The following is a 12,936-nucleotide window of genomic DNA, read 5'->3' as shown; positions in this document are numbered from 1 at the left end:
AAAAAAAGGTATTGAATTTCAATACAGAGCCCTGCTAGTATCAGCTTTATACACACCACTGCCTAGAAAGCTTCATTTAGTACTGAAGGCCTCGCTCACAGATCTCATTAGCTTAAAAGGCTAAATAGACACACGTCTTATTAACATGGAAGCAAGGAGGAAAACATCCCCATAATCTCACCATCATTCTCTCTTTATCTTTTGCCTGCCTTTCCACTCTGTCAGGGCATGGCATAGTTAGATTTGAGAGGGACACAGATATCCAGACAGCGAGGGAGAGAGATAGAGAGAGATTAGAGATAGAGAGGAATAAACCTGCTTAGGAGGAAACAGCTGCCTTGCCTGCATCATCAGCCAGCCTGGGGCCATCTCAAACTAAACAGGACAAGATGGCGGTCTGGAACGGTTCCCTTTCCAAATCCTAACACTAAATATCACCCGGGTAGCCCTCAATAACCCTGGACACACTTAAGAAGCACCCAAACAAATTAAAGTTAGAATGAACACAAGCGACGGACTAGAAAACAGAAGACTAGGTGCGTATCCACCTTCTTATTCCGGCTAAACTGTTGAGCCTAAATGCACCTGAGCTACAGGTAAAGCATGTACGGATACCTCAGTGAAAAGGCTGTCCAACTCAACACTCCCACAACCAAACATCTCGCAGAGAAACCTTTTAAGAAACCACTCGGGTCCCCTTAAATTGACCCAAGGTATTCTTTACATTACCCTAAAAAACAAACACAGCAAAGCAGTAAAACATTTCCCACTTGACTTAACCTTTAAAAGTAACAAATCCCAGAAGTGGTCTATTCCAAGCTCTTCTCCATCGAGGAACCGTTAGCTGCACTTACCAGTAGGCGTAGTAGGCCACTGCCATGACCACTAGCGCCCCACAGATCCCTGTGAAGATCATCACAGCCCCCTGGTTCAGCATCTTGACCTTGGGTTTGTGGTCTCAAAACACGTTAAAAGCAAAAAAGTGAAGTACGAGGAGAGCTGTGGCCTCAAAGAGACTAAAGAACTGCTAAATGATGTCTAGTTCCCTTCAAAAACTCTCTCTTCAAAAGAGGCATGAAAGTCTGCAAGTTCTTCCAGAAGAGGCCCAGGGAAAAAAGAAAGATATCCACTGCCTGTTGGGCTAACAACCCATGCTAATGCTAATCCCAGTGCGAGAGAAAGCGATTATGATGATGACAGCAAGAACAAATCAAGATCCCATAAACTCAGGTGGAGGAGGAGGTGCTACGCCCAGCCGCCTCGTCAGCATAAAGTGAAGGGATTGAGATCTTCGGGCCAGTGGAATAAGGGACGCCCGGACTCCCAACTAGCTGCCACCGCAAAAAATGCTCAATCAACTGCTCGTACTCCAGCTAGCAGTTCATTAGCAATGGGAAACTGGTCAGACAACGTAGACTGGACAAAGGGGCAGCCTTCTGGAAGAGACAGGGAGATGCTGCAGCATCCACTGTGCCTTCCTCTTTGCTAATCCTCTCTGGATTAGATTAGCAGTGATTAGCACTCTGGAGCAGCACCCTGGATAAGTCACATCCCATTTACATCAACCTTAAGGCAGGGTTGGAAGGGGAGAGGCGTGGGGTGTCATGGCGTAGGAGGGCAGGGCAGCTATGATTAGTAAAGCAACTAAAGGGAACTATCCTAAAACAAAACTTTAATTGGCACTCGTTTTAATAGATGTAGCCAGCATCACGCAAAGCAAAGGCGGTCATGGTTGGTCATGAATGTATTTCCTTTTCGGATGCTTGAAGGATCTGAGTGACCCACTCTTCGGCCCCATGGCGGACGAGTGACCTTTCTTTTCAAGTATATAAGGGCAACCATGCCCTAGGTCCAGCTTAGACTCGGCTGTGATGAAGATGAGCGGGCTGGTTTCTGCCCAGAGACACAGTCGTACATTATATTATTAACCAAAGCGAACATGAAAATAGGCTACAGGCTAGTGTTATAACCACTGAGCTCTCTCTTTCAACTGGTATTCCTCTCTTGCCTCGGAAAAATACAGATAAGTCCCTGTAATGACACAGACAAAAGCATCAAAGCAATTTCTCCAAGCTTTATCCATTCACCTCACCATAATTGTACATAAAAAGGATTATGTGGACGTGCAGGCATTATTTGAAAAAAGTCCTGTGTGGCTTTAAATCCCTGGTGAAGTACAGAGGAAAGAAACAGAAGCAGTCCAGTACAGCGATTCCCTTTAGGTGCATAATAGGAAAACAAAGGAGAAAAACAAACAGGCATCAACACTGTGAGCTATTCCTAATATACATTTTAAAATCTATATGAAATGCATTTGCCAAAGGTGCGCTTTGGAGTGATGCCACAGAAGAACAACGTACTATGTGCGGCTATGTACTGGTATCAGATGATTTTTTTTTTTGTGCCAATAATTTAGCAGATTCTGAGAGCTGGTCAGATCATATAATCCATATTTTATTCAACTGCTATATGGCAATACAGACCTCACTAACGGCTGCAGAAACCCACAGAAGCCAGCATTAAAATCCCCGCCCTGTGTGCTGACAGGCCCTGTCTCATTACTTGTTCAACTGCGATTCCAACTGTGCTCTCTCTGGCTCCGGCTGCTGATGGCAGGCAGCATGATCCGCGATTCGAACCAGTGATCCACGGGTCACAGCGTCTTAGTCCGCTGGACCACTCAGAGCCCTGTGTGTCGCTGTGATGACAATACCATTTTTACTAACCATGAAACGGTTCTCTGCTGCAGACTACTTATTCATTTTAGCATCAGCACATAGAAAATAGCCCCAGCATCAGGGCAATCACGGCATTTGGCGCTTAAGCAGCAGTGTCATGTACAGTTGAAGGGATGTAAGGTGAGGTGTTCCAATTTTGCTCTAAACTCTTCAATGCCTTGAGTGCCTGCATCCCTTTTACATGCCCTCGGCAACGCCATGAAAGTGCACTTCCAACCGAGGCTATTTGTAGAATGGGTAAAAGTGACACGATTTATTCTGGATACAAATATCAAACCATCTGTGAAAAGGGCAAAGCTGAATAGAAGATGGCTTCGACAAACTGGATAATGATCCAAAGTCACCTTGTACAACCTGAGGGGACAGTCCCCATAGTCCATTTGTGAACAGACCTCAAACAAGCTGTTCATGTAAGACAATCCAGGAATATCTCAGAACCGGAAACCATGTGACTGTTACACACCAATTTAGACTTTTTTATAGTTGTTGTTACAAAAGACATAACTGCAATAACCGTACATTATTGCATAACTGTGCAATAACTGCACATTATTGCATAACTGTGCATTCGCCTAAAAATCTCACTGCCCACTGGACTGTCCATTGAAACACCCTTTGTCTAGAACTAGGCTTCATTTGTTTGCAAAACCAGTCCTCTGAGACAAAATGGGTTATTGTGTTTCCAGGTCTTGTGTCATCGTGCTTTTCCTGAAACAGTGAGCGCATTTAGATGATATGTACTGTTCTCTCAGCGAACAAAGCCTGACCAGAGCTGAGACCAGCAGCGTCTGGTGCCAGCAGTGGAGCCTCAGGGAAAGAGGACGGCTGCGAGGGTCTTTTCATAGTCCTATTGCAATGGTTGTAGTCTTGCATGTGGAGATGGGGTAGTGTAGTTATTACAGGCGTATCTCGTTTTTTTGAGTCCTGTCTGAATCTGTGCTGATTCAGATGCTTTTTTCATTCCGATATGTCATGTACAAGCCGCAAATGCGGAAAACCTCCAGTGATGTATGACGCAACATTCAAATCCTAAAGAATTATCAAAAGCCTTCTGAGAGGAAGCACACCTCTGGCAGCTGTAAATCGAGGTACCACTCTAATCTCTGTCGTTCATACCATTTCTACCATGAATTAGTTATTCACATTAGAGATGTCCTGTGGTAAATTACTGTGCATTACCGTATCCAGCTAATCCTCTCCAAACAGAGCTTAATAAGAGCTCCTTTACAATCTTTTTCGGGAATTAAAACATGGCATATTAGTTGGGTGCATCTTTTTCCCTTCCATTAGACCAGTGGAGCATTATGGAATACAACAAAAGGTAGGTCAGCATAAGCAAATACTCTCATGTTCAGTCACAATGGGACACAGCATTTCTTGGAATGGTCTCAACATCATGGCCTCGGGAGCCTTTTGGGGACAAGTAGAACAAAAATGGTCTTCTTTACAATAGGCTAGGAGCTTCCCCGGTCAAAGATATTGCATGAAGAACTAGAAGAACTGTAGAGTTATGGTTGGGTCCAAGTATTTATTCAATTTATTTATTCATTCATTCATTCAAGTTCTTATTTATTGCCATGCATCTCAGAGGTCAACTCCTAAAGGAAATGTTGAGTTGGGAAATGGTCTTAACTCATTCTGACTGCTCTCCACTCAAGAGGCCTTGAACAAAGCTCTACATGTGTTAACAAATATCCAGATATTTAAATTAAAAAAAATAAAATAAATAAAAATTTGGCCTCCTGTCCACATGAAACGCTACTCTTCGAGGTGGAGATATGTGAACAGGGGAAAACAGAGCTTTATGAAAGTGCTGATGTCAATAAACTAAAACGTCAGGATTTTGCACTAGATTTTGATCTCAACATATGAATAAATGTTCCACCAGCAGAGGCCTGCCATTTCTGGAGGTTCATGATCCTTTTGTTAAAACAGTTAGTTACACAGGTAGGAAAATGTAGCATTAGGAATCCCAAGGAGCTTAATAATGTAGCATGGTGTTCTTGCCCAGCTGGGGAATCAAACTCCAGTCTGCTGCAGAGCGGACAACGCTGGGTTTTGAGTAAACAAAAAAAAAAAACATTTATAGCTTTAAAAGGCCAAAATTCCACAGTTGGCAAGGTACCTATTGCAACCAACGGTTATTTACGAAGTAGCACAGGGCCAGTACTGACAAATAATTCTAATATGTGTCACAAAACATCCTAGCATGAAAAAAGCAAGAAAGTCATCAGGTTATGATGTATAAAAGACCAAATTCAGTCAACATTACAAATTCTTAACTGCGGCACTGGTCTACAGGTGCGGGTGGTCTTGTGGTTTTCTCTGAAAACTCAAATCCTTGTAGCACTAAATGCTACAAGAGGCTTGCAAGTTGTAGAACTTCAGCCAAGCAAGATCTAGCTTTGTTTAATCTGTCTATGGCCCACAGAACAGACTCTATAGCCTTTGTAAGAGATCTAAGATCAGTGTTTCTAACTACTATAACTTTATATGTGGTTTTAATGTAATTGTACATGACTTACACCTCTAGACTTAGAATGAATCACATTTACGTAAGAAAATATTGATAGTTTTTACTCAGAATTTATGCATGATGGTGTGCTTTTATACTATGTTTTTCTAAAATTTGATAATGGAAAAAATCTTAACCCCATCATCTAGCCAACCCAGTCCTATTTGAGTCAGTAACTGTAATGAGATTATCAAAGTTTAAACTGTATTCCGTTACACTACTGTAAAAATGTTTGCTTTACTGTAATTGCTTTATGCAATTCTGTTCTTCAGTACTGCTACTGTATGCTAAATGCTGGTGGCTTACAAATTTGACACAGCTTGCACTGACTGGGTGATTTCATTAAAATTACCCTTAAAATTACTTACTAATTAATTTGTCAATTTATTTAGTTTTTTTCATTTGCTCTTTGAAAACACTCTGAAAATTGCAGTTAACTCTTAGGAACTAGGTTCTATGTAAACTGCACAAACTAAACTTTTCTGTACCTTACATAAAACTGGAGATCAACATTGCTGTGCGTCACCAAAACTGCTACACTAGAACAATCAGACAATCTCCCTTCCAGCACTAACGAAAACTAATAAAAAAAAAAAAAAACAACAGAAGTTACTCAGGTGTCCTGCGGTTATAGCCTGTTGGAGGTGCGAGGAAGCAGGGGACCAATAAGAGGATCTCAGTAGGGCGTCACTGAAAGCTTTGACCCACACACTGTAAACACGACACCGATTTGTCCAACAACAGTGCAAGCGAGATATTCACCAAGAAGCACAAATCTAGAGGCCAGATCTTTGGGATAGATCCCAACTGTCCACAATGCTCTGGGCTCATGTGACGAACAACAGAACAGACAAAGAGCCAGCACTTCTACAACACTGGGTAACACTGCCTGATGTAGGATCCAACACTGAGGTAGACGCTTTCCTATAGCTGTAGCTGTAACAGTAATAGGGTTAGCTTTAAGTACTTCACCAGCTGAAGGGGATAATCAGCTGAGGTCGATTCCCTGTCTTCGAGACCTATATGGAGTGATCTTGTACAGTATACCCTCATAGACATGCACACAGACCTGGAAGGCCAAAAACCACAAGTGCTCCATCAGAACGGATTAAAAGAGAGCAGGCAGAAACGATCAGAACACGCTGATTTGCACTGCTGAGATCTGGACCTCTTCAGGATTAGCCTCAATGAAGTGTGTGTGTGTGTGTGTGTGTGTGTGTGTGCATGAAACAAAGAGCCATATGGCAGACAACAATGCAGAAGGTCTGGTCTAGGTTTCAACCAAACTGACAGATACAGCTCATACAACCCCATACAAAAGCCAGAAAAAACAAAACACATCTATCCGTTATAGACAACTGATCATACCGATAAAGGTGATCAATGACCATGCACTCACTTACTCCTGGGAATCCAGCAGCCCCTTGATGTAAGCTGGAAGTTGGGGTGGGGCTAAACGTTGGGCAGGGCTATTTGATTTGTCCCACCCACAGTTCTCTGCGCGTGTGCAATGCAGGAAAAAAGGAAAACAGCACCACAAAAATGGTGGATAATGAGGCCTCCAAAGGAGAGAGTTTGTTTAAAAATATATATTTATATAATTCATTTCTTGAATAAATTCAAGTCAAGTAAGTCAAGTAGCCTATACCCCAAATTCAAGGCAGAAGTCGAAGGAGGAGCTACATGTTGCATAACGTTATGTGGTTTAGATCGCTTTTTAGATTTCTAGACCCACAGGATGCACTGACTGCAGCCACCGCTTCTTTGCATGAATGCCAACTAAGCTAAGCTCAGAAAGTCACAAAGTTTCGTAGTAAGTACACTAATTAAACAGAGAGAGAGAGAGAGAGAGAGAGAGAGAGAGAGAGAGAGAGAGGGGTAAGAAAGAATGCACAAGACAGAACAAGAGAGATCAAATACATGATAATAGCTAAATGACCAAAAGATACACAATATGGACAAAAGTATTGGGACACCTGCTAATTCCTTGCTCCTTCTTAAATCAATGGAGTATTAAAAAAAAGTGTTTATCCAGCTTTTGGTGGAGTTACTGTCTCTACTGTCCAGGGAAGGCTTTTTACTAGATTTTGGAGCATTGCTGTAAAGATATGATTGTGTTCAGCAACAAGAACGTTAGTGAGGTCAGGATGTTGACTTGACTTGACTTGACTGACCACCACCCCACCTCAACCCAAAAGCATTGAATGGAGCACCATTATGCCGGAGAGCACAGTTCCACTGCTTCAGGCTCAGTGCTGGAGGGCTTTATACTCCTCTAGACCACGCCTGGAGTTAGGCATGGTGCCAATAGGCTCATGTTTATCTGCTCTAGACAGACCTATTGGCCTAAGTAATATTGGCAGTACTTCCCTACACAGACTGCACAAGCTATGTGTGTGGGCGCATTGGACATAGTGTATTTGACAATTATACACGGTTGATCCTAACTGATAGTACATATTGCCAGACTAGCATAAACATGATGTTTCCACACCAATCAAAATACAAACAAGGGGGAGTTTGACCTGGTCCGACTACACCCTTTGGACTTCTGGTTCTGGATTTTTTTTTTGGGTGACCCATCCTATTATGTCGTTTTGACATTGCATTAAAACTTTCAGCAGCACATCTCATTTCCCTCTGAGTGTAGTTATCAAGGAGTGTAGCTCTTCTTGATACCTCTGACTGGTACAGCTTGATTTCTAGCCCCTCCATCAGCATTATGTGAAGTGTTGATCCGGGGAGGGGCTCGCAAAACACTTGCCCCCACCCCACGTGAAGCTCCGCCCCAGCGAACAGAGTCTTTGCCCTGTAGTAACCCCGATATCGCACCACAATGACGCGTGCGCGCGCGCGCAGGCGCCGGGGGGGGCCAGGTCGGCACGACACGCTGACCACGTTTGGCTTTGTATAACGGCGCGGTTCCCTGTCCAAACGCTATGAAGAAGTGGCTACATTTACACACACATCTAGCCCCCCATTGGTTAGCTAGCACACACCTAGCTCACCGCTGTAGCTGCACGCAGGCTGTGAGTGTAACCCCCTGCAGCAGCAGAGGGAGGGAGGGAGGGAGGGAGGGAGGTAGAGAAAGGGGTTAAAGGGTAACAGCAGCACCGGCCACTTATTAACCATCTAACAGCCCCAGCCTGGGACGTGTTTGGCGACGCAAGGGCGTTTGGAGCCAGCACAGAGGACGAGCATTACGAGTATTTGTGTAAAAACTAAAGCAGTATTGCTGTCTAGGCTCTAAAACGCATCTAAAGTGAAGTTATTTGAAATATAAACCACATACAGAAACATACCCGTATTGCTGAAGCGCGCAGGCTGTCATCAGTAGCCCCGGACCCACAGTCTCGTCTTTTACCCTCTCCAAATAATCAAAACGACACCGTGCACATGTGAAGACCCGGCTCTAGCGACTCTGGCTGCTCCGCTATTTCTCCGGTGTGTACCGGCGGTTCCTCCGTGTCTTTCCTGCGCTGTTTATAGGCTGTCGCTCTCTTTGTCCGGCAGCAGCGGGGCGCTCGTCGCCATCGCAGTCTCGCTGAAGTGAGTTCCCTTCACTTCCTGTCCGATCCACCTCTCTGTTCGAGCGGAAACAGAGAACCAGCAACCCGGGCTCTGCTGCTAGGCGGTGAAGATGCTGAACAGCAGGTAGTGAGCCGCGCTTCCTCCTCAGCGGCTACAGACCCATTAACAGTAATGGCGACCGTGTTTACATTGGTGGCTGTTGCCATGGTAGCGCTGAAAATTTTCGGTGGGGAGGCGAGGATGAGGAACGGTCTTCACAGTGATTTTATCCACATTAAAACATTAGCTAGAACTTTTAGAAGCTCTCGTTTCATCCAGAAAGGTTGTGTGCTATAGCAGAGTGGTTCTAAAGTCAGGGGAACTGCCTGTGAAATTTTAGCTAGCTACTGTTTTCTAGGAGTGAGATTCAGGTTGGTTCAGCCCAGCATGGTGGAGGGTTATAACGGCAGCTGTAGGAAACACTGTCAGTAGTCAAATTCATCTGGAGGTTGTTGGGGTTTTTTTGGGGTTTTTTTTTGAGGGTTGAGAAAAAGAGAAGTGTTAATTGTGCGCTAATTGTGAGTCTTGCAGCTAATGTGTGACAAGACACGACAACAAAACCACAGCCATATTCACCATTAGTGCACCTTACACCGTCCCATAACCATATAGCTACACCATTTATAATTTTTTTTGTGACACAGATGGAATATGGCTTCTGCCTTTTACCCATCTGTGACAGTGAGCACACTTGCCCGGAGCAGAGGGGGTGAAGAGCATTGCTCAAGGGCCCAATAGGGCCCAATAGTGGCAGTTTGCTGAGCCTGGGTGTCGAACCCACAACCCTGTCATCAATGGCCTGGAGCTCTAACCGCTGCGCTGCTGAGTGAGAGTTAGCAGCTCTGCCCTCAGAGAGCCCTGATTTTTATTGTAGAAGACAAACAGTAGCTCTGCTCTTCATTTCCAGTGTCATGACCCCACATTAAAGATTTAGTGCCATAACAAGTGGGACATTCTGATAGACAGAAATGTACATCATTTTAAGGTTTATACTTTTGGTTAGACACTGTTTTTGTTAAATAGTGCCATTACATGCATTACTGTTATAGTAACTAGATTTACGAAAGCAATATAACATGAGAGAGTGTGTGTGTTTACGTGTGTTATTGAGAATCGTATTTCATCACGGCCATCCTGTTATTTCACAGTAACACAACTATGAGTGTTCTCCTTTCTACAACAGAGAACAACTAAAGTAAGAGCTGGGAATTAACCATTTAATGTTTTCATGTTAGCATTTCCTTCCTGCAAAATTATAGTTCCTTAAAGCAGCAGTCCTTAAGATTTTTACATTTCAGTTGAAAGCAGTAGGCTGAGTGGGGAGAGGCGAAACCTTTGTAATGTCAGTGTGCATCGCGACCATCCCTGCAAAGACTAATATATTTATTCTAACAACAGAGAGGTCTGGTAGGCTTTAATGGAAGTTTTCCTAACCATGTCACATCTTTATGTAACTGCGCCACATGCACAGCCTCTGAAAGAGGATCCAGCACCGTTTGCTGGTTACCTGAGCAAGCACAGCGCTGCTAATGGTGCTGATACATACAGAACAGCTACTGCAAAAGCTACTGCAAACGTGGAGATATTAGTACGATAAGCTCAGCTTTCATCTGCTCATTTGCCTACAATAAAACCGCAGTCGTCTGTTCTGAAAGATAACCCCAATTCACATTTTAGAAGTACTGTTCTGCATGCTCGATGCAATTACACATTATCACCAGGGAGGTCCCCAAATCCCCAAAACTTACGGACTGTCGCTTTAACAATCAGCTTGTTGCTACGTCACAGAGACTCCACTGGCACAGCCTGCAGTTCCTTCTCCAGCTGCTTACAAAGACCAGCACATTCAACTTCATTTCCCCACTCACATTTTATTCTTGCCTGTGTTTGTTTGTTTTTTTGTTATTGTGTATTTTTATCATAATCCTTTAAGAGTTGTCTTAGGTCATTTTAACTAACCAAACATTTGCCCCCAAAATACTAGGTATACTGGAAATGTTAAATGTGATTTTTGGAATTTAAGATTTTTAAGGCTAGCTTACTCCTGTAAAGAGGAGTTAAATTTTTATTTAGCTTGTGACCTCATGGTTCGGTACAATTACATTTTGAAAGGTTTTAGTATTTTAGAGATCATATTTGTTGCTACCATTTTTAAACAATAGTATGAAAATTATGTTATAATATCTTTTAATTGGACATAGTTGCAAATAATTATTACCTTCAGTTCATAAGAACAAAATAGATGTGAAGTTAGCTGAAATGCTATCATGCTATTAGCTTTCATGTTTTTTAGCAGTATTCTAATGAAATTTAATGTTTCAAATTTATTCCATTAGCATGTGCCACATTTTTTCATAAATGTTAATATTTTATCAATAAAATGGACATATAAATCATTATGCCCAAAACACACCCATGAATAATTAAGAGCCTTTTGCATGTTTCGAGTAGCACAAGGCGCACGTCATTACAATAGCAAAGACACACTGATATTCCGTAAATCAAGCTGTGCAGTGTGCAGTTGAAGGCTCGCCTAAAGGTCGCTAAAATAGAGCCCTTAATGTTAATGTCTGGTAGACCATTATACGAAACGGCTAACTGAAGTTATTTCAGCCAAAGGAGGAAATATCAGATATTAGGGCTTAGGGTGTCCTAACTTCTAAGAACAGCAAGCCTAAACCTAAACCTGGACTAATGTGTGTTTTATCCTCAAAGGTCAGATTTGGTGTTTTTACATAAAGGTAAAGAAGTTAAATATCTAGGTTTTTCTTCAAGTAGAAAAAAGAAACATGCAGAACACATCAGTAACTTTATTCATCTACATCACTGCTCTGGCTTAATCCTCAAGGCTGACACTTTCCCTAACTCTCGTCTCAAGATCATTCTTCTAGACTCCTCCAGATCACTCCTCCAGGCTCTCTCTGCTTTATTAATGGAAAAGTTTTAGTAATTGTATTATTCATTTACTCACCTAAAGGTGCCACTATTGCAATTGTCACCTTATAACAGGGGCTTTATGTGTGTCAATAAGAGAAAATTTCACATACCTTAAAGTTGAGCCTCATCATCTGAATCATTTTCTTCTTATCGGCTTAATCCACTTCAGGGCCGGATTGGCAAAAGGGCAAAGCAAAGGCATCCCTGTTCTCAGCAAGTTCCACCAGCTGCTGCTGGAGGATCCCCAGGCATTCCCAGGCCAGCTAGGAGATATATAATCCCACAAGCGGGCCCTGGGTCTTCATTGGGGTTTTCTGCCAGTTGATTGTACCCAGTACGCCTCCAACAGGAGGAGACGGGGAGCACCTCAGATGGTTTCCTTCAACAAAGGAGCAGTGGTCTAACTCAGAGCTTCTCACGAATAACAGAGCTCCTCATTCCATCAAGAAGAGTGAGTGGGATATTAGCAGGGCCTCAAGCTTAGAAGTGCTGATTTTCTTATACCAATCCCATAACCCCAAGTGAGCAAGCCAAAAGTGACAGTGGCAAGGAAAAACTCCCTCAGAGCTGGAGGAAGAAACCTTGGGAGGAACCAAGACTCACAAGGGGGACCCATCCTCCTCTGGTCAAAACCATTTATAAAGGACTAATAAATGGTGTAAAGTCACCTCAGCACTTAACAAGCTTTTGGCCACAGCTATGTATAGCCACTTCTATGATTGAGGTCTTTAAATAGGGTCCATTCAGACTCTATGTCCTCATCCTCCTCTGGAACTTGTGAGAAGCTTTCTTGGAGATGGGAGTTAATATCATGGTTGGACTAAGTCCTCTGCCAGTCTTTCCCAGCAGACTCTCACTACCAGGTCTGTCTGGCAGTTTCCTCACCACTTGATCCAACTCACCACCAAATGGTGATCAGTTGACAGCTCAGAGCCTCTCTTTACCCGAGTGTTCGAAACACATGATCTGAGGTCAGAGGACATGACCACCAAGTCAATTACTGACCTTTAATCCAAGGTACTATGAGTGCACCAATGTACACTCATGAGCAACCTTGTGTTCGAACATGGTGTTTGCTATTGATACTTTGTGACTAGCACAGAAGTCCAGTAACATCCCACCACTTGGGTTCAGATCAGGCAGGCTGTTCCTCCTGATCACTCCTCTCCCGGTTTC

The 12,936-nt window shown here is 43.2% G+C and overlaps 1 protein-coding gene across 1 annotated transcript in view; it reads right to left on the bottom strand.

The window, feature by feature from the left end:
• Positions 1 to 8,902, bottom strand: part of agpat3 (1-acylglycerol-3-phosphate O-acyltransferase 3) — a 28,670-nt gene extending 19,768 nt beyond the window's left edge. The window contains exon 1 of the mRNA XM_072657440.1: positions 8,556 to 8,902. The gene's annotated coding sequence lies outside the window, so the exon portion shown is untranslated. The remainder of the gene's footprint in view (positions 1 to 8,555) is intronic.
• Between the last annotated feature and the right edge of the window lie 4,034 nt (positions 8,903 to 12,936).

The sequence above is a fragment of the Salminus brasiliensis genome, chromosome 15, assembly GCF_030463535.1.
Source record: "Salminus brasiliensis chromosome 15, fSalBra1.hap2, whole genome shotgun sequence".
NCBI lineage: Eukaryota > Metazoa > Chordata > Actinopteri > Characiformes > Bryconidae > Salminus > Salminus brasiliensis.
This window is presented reverse-complemented; position numbering and strand designations above follow the sequence as displayed.